The sequence below is a fragment of the Carcharodon carcharias genome, chromosome 2, assembly GCF_017639515.1.
Source record: "Carcharodon carcharias isolate sCarCar2 chromosome 2, sCarCar2.pri, whole genome shotgun sequence".
In the NCBI taxonomy this organism is placed as follows: domain Eukaryota; kingdom Metazoa; phylum Chordata; class Chondrichthyes; order Lamniformes; family Lamnidae; genus Carcharodon; species Carcharodon carcharias.
In genome coordinates, this window is record NC_054468.1 from 188,315,366 (window position 1) to 188,330,164 (window position 14,799).

The 14,799-nt window shown below is 43.3% G+C and overlaps 1 protein-coding gene across 1 annotated transcript in view; it reads right to left on the reverse strand.

Annotated features, from left to right (window-relative positions):
• Positions 1 to 14,799, reverse strand: part of ush2a (Usher syndrome 2A (autosomal recessive, mild)) — a 1,196,697-nt gene that overhangs the window by 660,769 nt on the left and 521,129 nt on the right. The gene's annotated exons all lie outside the window — the stretch shown is intronic.

Here is a 14,799-nt window from a genome sequence, read left to right on the forward strand (position 1 = left end):
GCTTATTTAAAACACTTCGAAATATATCATAAAATGATACATTGGGTTTACAGCTGGGAGTCTCTTGTAACATTTCATAATCCCGTATCGAACTATGAAGATCAGAACAATCACTGTTCACTGCTATACTTCTGGCAGAAGACAGGTAGAGTAATGGTTAAGGTGATTCCTTCAGACTGTTGTGGTCACAGTTTCAAATTTCAATGGTATTTCTCCATTATAATGCTAGCTTCTCCCTGGAGTCTCATGATGGATTTAATCAGCTGCAAGCCAGGCCTCCAGGTGAGATGCCTTCCTAAAGTGGTTTCCCCCCTCAAAGAAAACTTTATACACATCTTACATCAAGTATGTCTGATGCTGAATGCATTGAGCAGCAAAGACACTGGAAGCCTTGGAAAAGTGAAAAATCTTTCTCCTTGCATTCTGAATATGACAACCCATTGAGAAGAGAAATGGAGGGATGATGATGAGGAAATTGAACCAAATTAAAATCATGAAATACATTTGACAGATTTGCAGGAAAAACAAATAATAAATCCTGCCCTGAATATAATCGATTGACATTCGTAATTAACAAGGTATAGAATCATATTCATAAGCATGGCATCATGATTTCCACTATGGTAGACAACTGAACCAACGACAAAAAATCCACGATATAAGCTGCCTAATAATATATAATCATACATACAAACTGCTCACTATCTTTGTGCAAGGCCATCCACATATGCCTATGATCATTCTGTTTTTTTTTCCCACTTTCAGCCTTGTGAATTCAGGTACAGCATTAGTATTTCTTAATTTAATTTATTCTTTAATAATCAGAGCCAACGTATTTTTTGTTGTTTTACAGTATAGCCAGCGGCACTGAATAGCCAGTAAAACAAAGAATTTGCAGGAATAACATTGTTGAGAATTAAGTGAAAACTGAAAAGGCTAGTAGAGCTTGAAACGCACATGGGAGCATTGTGCACATAAACACACTGGTTTAGGTTAAAACAAATAATAAATAACATTTAAAAATCAATGAAATTTTATTTATTTGTTCAAAAATTATTTTACTTTCAAATGTAACTAATTAATAGTTACAGGAATACCAGATGGTTATTATTTTATTACAAATGACTACACAAGGGACACAGTGGCAACACCCAAGAAGCTTTATGGCAGGATGATGGATGATTAGCCCAGCAGAAATGTATGTGGACACACAAGTCACTCCATGGAAACAGTATAGTTTCTCCCACTTCAAAGCCCATTTTTCCCTCACGCATACTTTGTTCAGAGGCAAGTAAATTAAATAAACTGCATATATTTTCCATGAATTGTCATGTTTTTAACAATGTCATAAACTGACCAAATGTGTTAATTTAGTTACATAAATGGGAGACTTTTGAACAGCTGATAGTTATTAACCTCGAACAGCATGAAATTGTCTAACACTTTTCACAGAAAGCATGGCTATTTTCTTATACATCTCATTCAGCTTTGTTGAAAATCTAGCTGTATGAAATTATTATGCAATCTATATTGAAGCATAAATACAAAATATAAGAAAAACCTGGAGACAGAAAAATACCTACTGGTCCATCCAACCTCTCCCATGTAAATGAGATGTATGTGTCTTACAAATCTTTCACGCCCCATTCCACTCTATCTGGAAACCATATAGTCTAGAAGAGGCGAGAAACCAACTAAAACACACAGCCAATTAGGGGACAAACTCTGGAAAGTTCCTCTTCGGTTCCCTTAGGCAATTAAAACTAGTCCGGAGATCAATCTGGCCCTGATTAATGTTATGCATTATTACCTCATATGAGATGATCTTCACCCCAGCCAAAAGCAGTTCCAGCTCTTGCTTGAAGGAATTCAGCAAAAATGTAATATCATTCTGTTTTACAATCAGATCTTCAATAAATTTTGGTTCTATTTGCTTTAGGGAATTATGCAGCAAAATTTAATGTAATTGACATGGGTCCAGTCCCTTGGTTGGAGAAGTCATGGGAAAACCAGAGGTTTCTGAGCAGGAGGCCCAACCAAAATAACTGGCTAGGTTTGGACTTTACCAGGCATTTAGGGCCCAGAGGGGTGGAAATCTACCCACCCCCCAAGTTGCTGGCCAATATGAGGCTGGCAGCTCGCCATTGCCTGCAGCGCCACTGGGAGCAGTGATAGTTACTGGTAGAGCTCCAGGCTCTTCACCACAAATCTTCAGGTAAGGACAGATGGGGGTAGTGGCTGCAAGAGGGGTTTGGGGGGGGGGCGGGGGGGGGTTGGTCAGAGGCAAGGGCAGGGGTGGCTTTCAGCAGTCCCATGTTCCTGATGCTGGGTCCTTCGATCGGGCACTGGGCCACCTTCCCAGCAGGCTGCAGACACACCCAGCATGTGGCCTTTGGGAGGCACAGGACAGCCTGCCTCTCTAATCCCCTGAGTTACCACTAAATTCTGGTGGGCTCAGGGATAAATGGTGTCAACTGGCTCAATAATTAGCTTAATTGGCATCCCGCTGTGAGCAGGTGAGTATCCCCATGGGCCCCTTCCTGCCTCTGATTTAATCACATGAAATTTTTCCATCACTGGGAGACCGACATGTGGCCTCTCCCACAATTAAATGGGCCTGGCCACCAAGTTTCCTGCTGTGATGGGCTGTATTAAATCCAACTCATGGTCTTTCTATTGATATTGCAGTGGTGCAGTGGGAAAACTCTAACATTCGATCCAATGCCATGAATATTGGTTCAGATACTTCAAATGGAGCTCATATGTCACTATTTAATTTCAGCATCAGCAACATTGAAGTTAACCCAGTATCTAACTACTCCTTATTATGGTGATTTAAAATTAAACCTGAACCTCCATGTACCTATTTGCAAATCTGAATCTTAAGTGCAATTTCAAACCCTTTCTTATGAATGGACATGCTTTCTTCAGCTCCACAATCTTTTGTCAAATTTGATGCAAACTAATTCCAATTTTTGATTGTTCTTCCCTAGCTGAACATCATGAGAAGTCCTGGATTTCTCATCACCTCTGCAATTATACAGAAAAATACTGAGGATGCTGGAAACCTGATCCAAAACCAGAAAAAGTTATAAATACTCAGTAGGTCAGGCTGCAAATGTGGAGAGATAAACAAAGTTTCAGGTTGATGACCTTTCTTCAGATCTATAAGAAATTTAGAGATGTAACAGGTTTCAAGCGATTGCAGATGCCCAAAAGGGTCCCAAGGGTACCTTTCAGTAGAAACATTATTTAAAAGTATATTTAATGTTACTTATTTTCTTTTTGATACTGTATCTTATATTTGTTGCTCACAATGTGACCTCTTCTCCGTTAGGAGGCAAATGCAGATTGGGTGATTGCTTTGCAGAACACCTCCACTCGCCCCACAAGCGTAACCCTGATCTTTTGGTCACCTGTCTTTAATTTTCCATCCTGCTCCCACTCTGGCCTGTCCACCCTTGGGCTCCTACACTGTTCTGATGAGGATCTGTGAGGAAAAGCACTTCATCCTTTGATTAGGCCGTTATAGCCTTCCAGACTCAACAGTTCAACAATGTCAGATTGCAACCACTTCTTCTCTCTTTCAGATAGCAGCTGTTGGTGATGATTCTACTGTTGCCATTAACAACTTCTCTAAACTGATTTAAGTTTCCTCACTCATTTCAATCCCTTTTTGACGGCATCAGCATTCACTCTGTTTCAATCTCTCCTCTTTTCCACCCTATCATAAACCTTTCATTTTTTTCTTTCCTTCTGTCCCTCCTTTCCCTGTGTCTGTACTTGCTTGAAACCTCTTAAATCTTTAGCTTTTTCCAGTTCTGATGAAAGCTGGTCAATTTTCTTTTCCATCAGATGCTGCTTGATGTGCTGAGCATTCACTGCTTCTTATTACCTTTATAATTATATTCAATCGAGCCTACGCTGATCCTAATGCTCGACACTGGGGAGAATAGAGATGAAAATGAAACCATCCCTCCCTTCATGACTTGTTTTTGTCCATTTTGAGCTATGGATGCCCTCTTAAACACAATACTGCAATTAATAACTTGTTTTATTTGATTTATTTATGCTTCTGAGCTGTTCGCCACTGGAAAGAATATACAGGTAGGAAGACTACACAGAGGACGAATATCTTACAGCCGTTCTCCAGTTCACCTCGTTTGACTTCCAGGTGTTAAGATATTTTCCATTAGGCAAAATGATGTTATCATACTTCAGTTTGATACCAACTTTATTGCCTAGGTGATAACATTGTGACCAGTTATGCTTCTCTCCTCCCAATCCTGCAGTAAATCTGCCATATTCAGGTGCTTTATGGCTGGATTGCCTGCCACACCAAATGGAAATTGTAAAAGCAGGTTTTCTTTCTGTGCAGCAATTGTCAGCAAATTTGAAAATATTATATAAAGATACATATCCTCGTTCTAACAAGTTATAGAACTAAATATTCATAGTGGCTTCCTGATTCAACAATGAAAAAGGCAGTAATTGGGGTCAAGGCAACTTAAAAACCACTTTGGGATTTTTAAAAATGGGAGTTAGAGTCATGTCCAGAGAGGTTAAAGGTGCTCATGTGACACAACAAAAGTCTTAAAACACTCTTTTGTGCTTGTGATAATCCTCAATGTAACTATATTTTTCCAGAAAATAGTTTTAATTTTTAAAATACACATACTCCTGAATTAATCACAAAATTCAGCTCCATGGCAGCTGGTGATACAGAAGCCAGAGGCCCTGAAAATGGTGTGCGCAGTGCTTCCAGCTGCTTCCAGTGTGGCATGCCATGTTGGGAATGGCGTTCATGCAGACATGCCTTCCCTATGTCAGAAAACTTCACAGTGGGCAGTTCATAATGTCAAATAGCCTGTTAGGCTATTTGATCTACAAATTTAGACCGTGGAGGTTTAGTCAATATCTGTGCTAACAATCATAGCTGCATGAGGGACGCCCACGAGAGCTATTTAAATAGCTAGTTATCCAACCTGCATGGGAGATGTTTTTGACTTACTGTTGCACTTGCAAAATTTAACAAAGTGTGTAGCGTGTTTTAGAGGAGTTCTGGTGAATTACTTGATTTGGAAAGGAGTTTTGCTGCATCCATACAGGGAGGATAGAGGAAGTTTGTGACCTGTCCATACACAGGTTGCAACAATTTTGGGGGATCTGGTTGCAGGGCCTATGTGTCTAACAGAGAAATGGAGCTGAGGCTGCAGAAAGGGGAAGCTGTGTGCAGAGGGAGGAAGAGGAGAAATCTCTACAGAGAGCCTTACCAACCAAGGGTTTTCAGGGGCACTTCTCTAACCTCTAACTCCACGAGAATAAATGTCTTACGTTGCTAAGCTTCACCAAGGGAGATGGTCAGAAAACTATGCCACCTCCTCTCACAGGATCTGCAGCCTCACAGAAGAGTGAGGACAGTGTTGCTAATGGCTAGCAAGGTCATTGTGGCCCTAAACTTCTATGTGACTGGATCCTTCTAGGTGGGAGCTTACGACATTGCAAACATATCCCAGTTCACTGTCCATCAATGCATCCAAGAAATAATGAAGGCGATGTTCATAAAGAGAGGAGAGTTCATTGTTTTCTCTCTAACCAGAGAGAAGCAGGATAAGCAGCCAGGGTAATAGGATTCCCAATAGTGCAAGGAGCTCTTGACTGCATCAACATGGCTCATTAGATCCCACGTGTTAACAGGAGAATGCAGTGGAACTGCAAAGGGTTCTAGTTCATTAATATACCATTGGTGTGTGATCATGACAAAATCACCATGTGGGTAATGGCCACTCACCTGGCAGCCATGAAGCCTTCATCCTGAGGCAGTCTGTCATTCTCACTGTCTTTGGATCTCCTTGAAGAGCCAGAGGCCATTTGCTTGGAGACATGACTAACAACCCCGCTTTCACCACCCAATCATGCGAGGACAATGAGGGCCACCAGGAATATTTTGGAAGACCATTGGTGTTCTTAAGCAATGGTTCTGCTGCCTGAACTGCTTGGGCTAACCCATTACTAATTGCAAAAGTGTGTCTCCATTCATGGTGGTCTGCTGTGTCCTCTACAACCTCATTATTATAAGGGCTCAACCATTGTCACCAAGCATCCTGAGGAGTAGGAGGAAGAAGAGGTTGCAGGAAGGAGGCATCCAGGACTTATCCACTCCAGGTTCTTGAGCACCTAATGAAACTCTGGTTGCCTTTAAACATCAGCCCGTCACCTGCATCGCTCTATAATTCTCATCCTCCCACCCATCTGTGCCTCCTATTACAGTGTCCTGACAGACAAAATCCTGCAATACAAATCACCAACAACAAACATTTCCATAACAACTCCAACAAACCACACTTAAAAATAGAAAGAAAATGTAATTATTCACTCTTAGCACCTGTCTTGTGAGTACCTTTGCCTGGTCCAGAGCTCCTATGCAATGAATCCTGTAGTTGAAAATGGCTAGTGGAAGGCTGTTGATGTTCACTGGTGGAGACTGCAAATAGCCTTTCAGGATGCTTTCGAGCAGCTCTGGGCTGTGAGGGTCTGGGTTCAAGTTGCATCACCTCAGCATGGGCAGCAGCAATCAAGCTAACTCATTGAGAGGCAACAGCAACGGCACTCACAGAGTGGCAGTGCTGGGAGCATGAATTCTGTCACCCCGAGAGAGCACAGAAGGTTCATGTACCACAGATTCACTGCTATTCCCCAGGGCATTGCCTCAGCAACCATAGTCATCTATTAGAGGACAAATTGCTGGACTGCTGTGAACAATGAGAGCTGTAACCATGATAGCTGCAGTCTGAACTTGCATGGCAGCAAGCATGGATTTCATGACCTCCACTTGAGCTTCACTACAGCACCGAGACTTTGGGTGGTTTCTTTTGTGCTGCCTTGAAAGCTGAGACATTGACCACCAGAGAGTGGACCATAGCTGCATCTGGAAGTACTGAGATGTTGTTGATCACTACAAGAACTGGACTCCTCCATGCACCTTGGCAGTGACAAGAGGCTCTCTGACAGGCCAGTCAATGCACCAAGCATCATGGTGTGCACGTCCATCAGTGTTCTCCTGTATGCCGTGCCATTAAAGCCCTTATCTGAGTTTTTTTGTATTCATTCATGGGATGTGGACATCGCTAGCTAGACCAGTATTTATTGCCCATCCCTAATTGCCCTTGAGAAGGGGTGGTGAGCTGCCTTCTTGAACCGCTACAGTCCATGTGGTGTAGGTACATCCACAGTGCTGTTAGGGAGGGAGTTCCAGGATTTTGAGACAGCGACAGTGAAGGAACAGCGATATATTTCCAAGCCAGGATTGGGAGTGGCTTGGAGAGGAACTTCCAGATGGTGGTCTACCCATGTATCTGCTGCCCTTGTCCTTCTTGATGGTAGCTATCATGGGTTTGGAAGGTGCTCTCTAAGGAGGTTTGGTGAGTTCCTGCAGTGCAACTCATAGATGGTGCACATTGCTGCCACTGTGCATCGGTGATGAAGAGTGAATATTTATGGAAGGGGTGCCAATCAAGCGGGCTGCTTTGTCCTGGATAGTGTCAAGCTTGAATGTTGTTGGAGTTGCACTCATCCAGGCAAGTAGGGAATATTCCATCACACTTCTGGCTTGTGCCTTGTAGATGGTGGACAGTCCTTGGGGAGTCAGGAGGTGAGTTAATTGCTGCAGGATTCCTAGCCTCTGACCTGCTCTTGTAACCACAGTATTTATACGGCTGGTCCAGTTCAGTTTCCGGTCAAGGGTAACCCTCAAGATGTTGATAGTGGGGAACTCAGCGAAGGTAATGCCATTGAATGTCAAGGGACGATGGTTAGATTCTCTCTTGTTGGAGATGGTCATTGCCTGACACTTGTGTGGTGCGAATACTGCCTGCCATTTGTCAACCCAAGCCTGGATTTTGTCCAGGTCTTGCTTCATTTGGACATGGACTGCTCCAGTATCTGAGGAGTTGTGAATGGTGCTGAACATTGTGCAATCATTAGCGAACATCCCCACTTCTGACCTTATAATGGAAGGAAGGTCATGGATGAAACAGCTGAATATGGAGGCCTTGGACACTACACTGAGGAACATCTGCACTGATGTCTTGGAACTGAGATGATTGACCTCCAACAACCACAACCATTTTCTTTTGTGCTAGATATGACTATAACCAGTGGAGAGTTTTCCCCCTGATTCACATTGACTCCAGTTTTGCTAGGGCTCCTTGATGCCAAACTCAGTCAAAAGCTGCCTTGATGTCAAGGACAGTCAATCTCCCCTCACCCCTGGAGTTCAGCTCTTTTGTCCATGTTTGAGCCAAGGCTGTATTGAGCTCAGGAGCTGAGCGGCTGGTGGAACCCAAGCTGAGTGTTAGTGAGCAGGTTATTGCTAAGCATGTACCGCTTGATAGCACAGTTGATGACCTCTTTCATCACTTTACTGATGATCGAGAGTAGACTGATGGGGTGGTAATTGGCCGGGTTGGATTTGTCCTGCTTTTTGTGTACAGGACATACCTGGGCATTTTTCCACATAGCCAGGTAGATGCCAACCTTGTAGATGTACTGGAACAGCTTGGCTAGGTGTATGACAAGCTCTAGAGCACAAGTCTTTAGTACTATTGCTGGAATATTATCAAGGCCTATAGCCTTTGCAGATACAGTGCCCTCAGCCATTTCTTGATACCACATGGAGTGAATCGAATTGGCTGAAGACTGGTATCTGTGATGCTGGGGATCTCTGGAGGAGACCGAGATGGATCATCAACTTGGCATTTTTGCCTGAAGATTGTTGCAAATGCTTCAGCCTTATCTTTTGCACTGATATGCTGGGTTCTCCCATCATTGAGGATGGGGATATTTGTGGAGTCTCCTCCTCTAGTGAGTTGTTTAATTGTCCACCACCATTCATGACCGAATGTGACAGGACTGCAGTGCTCAGACCTGTTGGCTGTGGATTTGCTTAGCTCTGTCTATCACTTGCTGCTTATGCTGTTTGACACGCAAGTAGTCCTGTGTTGTAGCTTCACTAGGTTTACACCTCATTTTTAGGTATGCCTGGTGCTGCTCCTGGCATGCTCTCCTGCACTCTTCATTGAACCGGGGTTGATCCCCTCGCTTATTGGTAATGGTAGAGTGGGGGATATGCCGAGCCATGAGGTTGCAGATTGTGATTGAGTACAATTCTGCTGCTGTAAAAGAAGTGAAAATTGTGAACTCAGGAAACATAATCAGACGTCTTGTTCGTGGGAAGGAGAGGTCCTGTGGAGAAGATCAGGTGAGACTCTTCAGTTTGTAGGCCATAAAAGAAAAAGCGCGCCAAAGCTTAAGCCCACTGAAATGTGGAAAAGTGTGCCAGTCACCACTTTGAATTGCCTTTTATGTGGTGGGAACAAACCGCATAAGCAAGAAGAATGTATAGTGTTGGGGGTTGAGGGGTAGTTCAAAAACAGTGCAAAAATAGGCCACATCAAAACTGTTTGTCACGCAAAAACGCTGACAACCGGTAAAAAGAGGGAGAAAATTTTAAAACAGAGCCGCATACAAGAAGTGGAAGAACTACAAGCAAAGGATCTAACCTTCCTGGGGTAAGTAAATGATACTGAAAGCAAATATTGGAGTATTAAACTGGAAGTGGATGGACACCCCAAAGATTTAAACTAGACAGAGGAGCAGGGGTTTCTGTTTTATCAGACGAAACAGATTACATTGCAACCTTCATCTATCAAATTACAAGGTCCAGGTGGGACAATTTTAAAAGTAAAAGGCCAACTCATGGCAAAGCTGAAATATAGGCCAGGGTTTTCATTTTGGCATGCATGAAATAGCGCACGATGACATCGGGCGAGTGTCCTGAGGTCATCGTGCACTTGTGTAATACTTCGGTTGGAGGGCACGCGGGGGAGTCAGCAGCATGTCTGCCAACAATTAGGAAGGCTGTTAAGCCCATTGATTAATGAATTAAAGTGAAATTTTCCCTGCCCATCTAACCTTACAGTTGGCAGGCGGAAATATAGGCCAAGCAGCCTTTGCATTTTTTGCGAAACTTCAACCATGGGCGGGATGATGCTTCGAACAGCGGTTTTAAAAAAATAATTTTAAAACTCATTTTTAACATATCCTTGCTCATGTGGCAGAGAGGACATGTTTTCCTTATTTTTGAATTCTTTATTTTTAATGTTAGAAATCTTCAGCTCTGTGAAGCAGCTCTGTGCCTTCAGGGAACTTTAACTGAGCGCACCCACAAACTTCGGCACTTGCGCTTCTCCTGCCCCCACTCAGGCAGTGCTGAGGTTATCAGTGCGTGTTTCACGCTGGCTGGCCGTTAATTGGCCAGCTAGCTTAAAATCACTGTCAGGGCCCGATCGTGGGCTGCAGACCATTACGCGGCCGCTCCTGGGCTCGCCCGACGAGGGGAAATTCCTTCTCGGAGAGACTGAGAAATCCTCGAATCTCTCTATGTCAGTCAAAATCAAGAATGCTCTCTACTAAGGAGAAAGGTATGCTAAGGCTGAAATTAATCTATAAGCTGGGTGGGGTTGCTGATGGGAACTACAGCAGTGCAGTTTGAAACAAATTTCCAAAATTGTTTACAGGGCTAGGGAAGTCAAAGACCAAGTGCCTTATCACCCTATGAGCTGATGCTAACCTAATTTGCCTCTTTACACTGAAGAAAGTCTCTTACCCACTCGGACAAAGTCAAGGGTGAAATGTAAAAGATGCATTGGCAAAGTGTTAACTCACCAGTCATCATGCCAACAAAATGTGCAGGAACGGTTACAGTCCCAAAGCCAAACGGCTCTATAACAATCTGTAAGGATTTAATTCAGCTAGGCAAATCAGTGGAACGTGAGATCCACCCAATGGCATCAGTGAACGAAAACCTTGCCAAGCTAGCCAAGAGTACTTTATTTACCAAATTGGATGCAAACAGGGATTTTGGCAGCTTCCAATGGGCAAAGAATCCAGATTGCTGACCACATTTATAACATCATTCAGCCATTATTGTTTCAACAGATTGTCCTTTGGAATAGTGTCAACTCCAGAAATTTTCCAGAGAACCATGCGTCGCTCTGTAGAAGGCATGGAAGGAGTAATATGCCATATGGGCGATATACTTATACATGGCTCCACTGAGAGAAGAGAATGTTCGCAGAGTCAGAGCAGCCCTGAGAGTCTTACAGGATGTAGACCTAACATTGAATGAAAAATGTGAATGTGATCAAGTTTCTAGTTCACATAGTACATACAAGCCACTGGAATCACAGTTGATCCAGGAAAAACAAAAGTAATCAGAGAATTTCACAACCCAGGAACATAACTGAGCTTCGAAAATTCCTCAGGATGGTCGACCAAGTAGGCAGGTTCCTACCAAATTTAACCGAGATCAACAAGACCTAGAGACAGCTGTTGAAACAGGATCAGCAGTGGTACTGGAACACAGAGCAGCAAACTGCTTTTGAAAGGATTAAATAACTTTTAATTTCTTCTGAAATCTTGGCACATTATGACCCAGAATTACCCATCATAGTAGCAACAGATACACCATCTGGGGGTGGTTTTGTTTTAATTGCAGAGAGACAACAAATGTAGACCAGTCTACTATGTCTCTAGGTCACTAACAGGAACAAAAGAACAATACGCACAATAGAGAAAGAAGCATTGGCAGCAATGTGGGCATGTGAAAAATTTTCAGAGTATGTTGTGCGATTGCTTTTCAGAATCAAAACAGTCCATAAGCCACAGTCACCCTTCTGGACATGAAAGAAATTGTGAAGATGCCATCCAGAATCCAGTGGTTCAAACTAAGATTGATGAGATATGAATCCATCACAGAGTATGTAAAAGGGAAGTATCAAACAATGACAGGCACACTGTCACAAGTAGCATCAGAAGGAACCAAGCAAGAAGCTTTATATTTCAGCGAGGAGGTTGAAACATATACATCCTTAATCACTCAGCACTTAACAGCTGCTGCAAAAAAGTTGCTGGAAATAAAACAAGCCTAACAACAAGGTGAAGAATGTCTCCAAATCTGAGAATATTGCATAGAAGGATGGCCAGACTATATTCCCACAAATCTGACACTATAGCAGTACTTTGAACAACCCAGACACCTCACAGTCATTGATGACTTTCTAGTCTTCAATGAGAGAATAACTGTATCAAGAGTACTTCAGCTTGATGTTCTTCAAAGAATCACCAACGTTATCGAGGAATAGCAAAACATTATGTTGGAGCACAGCAATCAGTCTGGTGGCCAGACATTACTTGCTCTATCAAAGAAATTATTTCTAATTGTCTTACTTGTGTTGTAAACAGCCAAGAACACAAAGAACCACTATTATCTTCTACTTTTCAATCAAGGCTATGGGAGCACTTGGAACGGACTTATTTGAACTGAGGGAGAAAACCTTCCTTATTGTCATTGATTACTACCCATGGTGCATTTAAGTTAACAGATTGCATAGTGTCACAACAGAAACAATCATCCAGTCCCTCAAGAGAATTTATGAAACACGTGGCATCCCAGACATCGTAGTGTCTGATAACGGACTGCAATTTGCTAATGAGCTATTCAACAATTTTGCAAACAAATATGGCTTCATTCATGTAACCAATTCACCTCGCTATCCTCAAGCAAATGGAGAACTGAGAGAAGGGCACAAACCATAAAAGATTTATTGAAGAAAAACAAAGACCTTAATCTAGCTCTTCTGAGTTATCAAACCTCAGCACTACAAAACGGTTTCTCACCATCAGAGTTACTAATGGATGGGAGATTGAGGACCCAGCTTCCATCTCTAATCAAAGGCTCCACAAATACCATGAATGACCACACGAGAGTAAAACAGTGTGAGGAAGAACAGAGAAGAAACCAGGCTTGGAATTTTAATCATAGGCATGGAGCATGAGAGTCACCAGTGCTGAAGTCCGGGGAGAGATTGTAGGTCTGAGACCATAAGAAAAAAAGGAACTATCATTGAGAAAAACTCCACAACCAAGAACCTACAGGATTGCAACAGACCAGGGTATCATAAGGAGAAACTGAAATGCCTTAATATCCTTGTAGAGAAAGCCAATAGAAATTTGGCTTTACTACTCAGATCCTGATGAAGAAGAAGAATGACTTACTACAAGCTCTACAGCCACCCAGGAGAAGAGCACTCACATCGACAGATGGGAGAGTACGGAATATCCTCAGCCTCAAAAGGAGATCAGAACAAGATCAGGAAGATTGGTCAACCCTGTGCAGTCTAAGACTTTGGAGGAGAGGTGCAGGAGGTATATGATAGGGATACAGACTTGGGGGGAGATGTAAAGTAGAGTTAACATCAGAAGCTTACATGATGCTGACTTTTTCAATGATGTCAGATAACATGACTGAGAAGTAAGAGAGATCTGGAAGAAGGAAAAACTCCAAACTCGTATGAAGTGGTATAGGTTCTTTTCTTAGCTCCATTTTGTCAACGGTTCAATGTTTATTTACACAACATACAAAGGCATCGAGTGCTTATAGCTTCTATTACTTATGTGGTCGATTGGCAGTTTTATAAAGTTGAGATAACAGCAGTTTTGTAAAGAAAGTTATGAATGGCTGGTCATAGAAGCACTATGAGTTGACATGGAGGATTTGAGGGGCCAGTGGTGGTGGGTAGAGATACATGGGTTGGCATGGACAGTATGAGTAGCCATTGGTTTGTGTGGCTGGTGAATGGGGAGTAGGTGGGGTGTGAGGGTGTGTGAGGGGTGAGGGCTAGGGAGCATAATGACAAAGTCCAAGAGAACCGAGGCAGGCCTTTTAACCAGCGCACCTCAGCACTCAGCAGCTCCTGTGGCCACCTCCGATCTGTATCTGGAGGTTGTGGGGGGGGCGGGCCAGTCGCCAGTGCGCAGCCATGCACCCCCAAGAACGAAAACCCTGTTCGAGGCACTTTTTCTCAAGGTGGGCACGCTGAGCCTGAAAATTTTCTGACTCCCACTATCCACCTCCAAGATATAAATGCAGCCCAAAGGGGTGAATTTTCCCAGTTAGTTTGGGCGATCCCAGAAATGGCTGTGGCAGGCGCAGGTTACGATGTTCCCAGAGGCGGCTAATTAGGAAGCTGCCTCCAGAGCCCTGTTGAAATAAGGATGATGCATGAACCAGGGAACCAGAAGGCTCATTCAGACGTCCACAACAAACTCCAGCCAGCAGCCCCACTGGCAGAGATGGGCGGTGCCAATGTAGGTAGAAAAGCACGGGGGTGCCTCAATATGGGGATGCGTTCTGAAGTATTATAAAACTGTAAGAAATGAAGATGCCCACAGCTGCCTGGTCTTTATTGTGGAGGAGGAACCTCTTCTGCAGCCATGACAATGACCCTCTTGCACCCTTGGCTTTGCTGGGGTGGGTGGGGGGATTGTTGATTTAAGGGAGGCATTGGCAGCTCCTCAACCTGCCTACCAGAAGGCTGCCTCCAGGCTTCGGCCTCAGTGGAGGGGTGGGGCATCTGCCAATCAGAAGATCCGGCCATGCCACCAATTTATCCCCAAGCAGGCATCTGATGGAGCCTAATCTGTACCCGCTGTTGGCAGGTGGGTAGCTAATACCTTTCAGATCCCATCTCCCTGCAAGATCATTCAAAAAGCAGGGTCATACAATGGAACAGCCCTGATGCAAGATTCTCTAGTTTTGCTCCCAATCTCACCTCTAAACCTAACTCTGAGGAATATACAGCCCATAATTTCACTGGACATAGAAATACCTGGCATTCCATTTTCTCTATTTATTATCTGTGTATATAATGCATATATGGACAAATAGACAGTCAATGA